The following is a 1,825-nucleotide window of genomic DNA, read 5'->3' on the forward strand; positions in this document are numbered from 1 at the left end:
GAGCGCTGCGCAGGAGTGTTGCTCGCCCATCCGTGCATCGCAGTCTCCCGTTAGGCACGGTCGGCGTGCGTGCCGGGCATCGCTACGCGCCCGGCCCCGAGCCGGTGTAAGGTGCGCTGCCGTACGCCAGGCTCAATCGCGGAAGTGTCCTGCAGCCCCGTTACCGGGACACGTCCACACAGCAACATTTCCTCTCGCACTCGAGCATATCCTCGCTGTCGAAATCGGTTGATAACTATCGGGCAGGCGGCGATGCAGTGGAGACTGTCAAATCGATAGTCGAGCGAAATTTTTTTGCCACTCCTTTCGTAGAACGCCTTCTTTGTGCTCTTCAGGTCCATTGTATTTAAATCTGTATAAAGCTGCGTCGAAACAAGTTATGAAATTATCTTTTTAAGGAAACAGATTGCTTAAAGGTTAAATGATAAGGTTGTCTTCTTTGTCTTTCGGCCTCTTTTTCCGCAGTCGCAGTTATACAAGAGCTGTACAGGGGGTTGCAGAATGACGTTTTAAAAATCGGGGGGGGGGGGGGGGGCAGGTTCCTTACACCAAAACAATGAAAACTTCTAGTAAATACAGGCTCCAGAATGCATACCTTAAGAGCAATGAACACATCTTCACTAGAAGAGACGTGCTCGTAACTCTTATGATATTCATTTTAGAACCCATATCCACTAGACAATTTTTTCTTGATTTGGTCCACACTAGCTACTCCCAAAAATAAGGAAATTAAAGAGCTTGCAGTAGAAGAGCTGTGGTTCACAGTATCGAGGATGAACAAGTGCTCATAGCTCTAAAGGTATGCATACTTGAACCCATATTTACTGGACTTTGCTGCGGGGGATTAGCCGAGCGGTCTAAGGACGCTGCAGTCGTGGACTGTGCGGCTGGTCCCGGCGGAGGTTCGAGTCCTCCCTCGGGCATGGGTGTGTGTGTTTGTCCTTAGGATAATTTAGGTCAAGTAGTGTGTAAGCTTAGGGACTGTTGAACTTAGCAGTTAAGTCAAATAAGATTTCACACACATTTGAATTTTTTGCTAGACTTTTTTCCTTGTTTTGGGGTATGTATCCCAAAATTTTTAAAACGTTATTCTGAAGCACCCTGTATAGATTAAAACAGCCTTTTGCGACTGTAACAAAAGTCCTGTTATTAAAAACTTACGTGTGTCGCTTTATTTTAAAGCGTCTTCAGTGGCCACAGTAACAATATGGTTTGTTTTACAATTCTTTTTGCTTGGATCATGCACAGTTCTCGTGCTTTGACTTACTGCTATGGACAGTGAGTCTTGATGATAATTTAATACTCGTTATAGTAGTTATTTTTAAAATATTTCATTAGCCTAGCAAACAGAATTGTAAGAAAAACCATACTGTTACAGCGACTCCTTAAGATGATTCAAAGTAAGGAGAAATGATTGTGGCCTTACTAAGAATTTTATTACAGTAGCAAACGACGGCATTAACCTACATAACTCGTAGGATGAAAAGGGTTTTATGTTTCCCAGACGGTGAATTGCAAAACCTTCAAAGGCGCTTGGTAACGAAACTTGTGTGTGTTCTTTGCAGCCTTCCTTACAGTTTCTCTCGCATAATCACTTTCCAAGTGTAAAACAACCGATAACTTCGGCGCAATTTAAAAATACAGTACGCTTTCCAACACTGTAGGTCCTAGGAAGCATTTACGCCGCCAGCTGAATAGCAATGTTTACTGTATAATTTTTTTAAAAATACTTCTTACGGACTTTACACTAAGGATAAAAGATAAAAACACGGTATTTGTATGACACTGCGAGGAATTAGATACAAGATTCTCATTAATGTACAAG

Source organism: Schistocerca serialis, chromosome 2 (assembly GCF_023864345.2).
Source record: "Schistocerca serialis cubense isolate TAMUIC-IGC-003099 chromosome 2, iqSchSeri2.2, whole genome shotgun sequence".
In the NCBI taxonomy this organism is placed as follows: Eukaryota; Metazoa; Arthropoda; class Insecta; order Orthoptera; family Acrididae; genus Schistocerca; species Schistocerca serialis.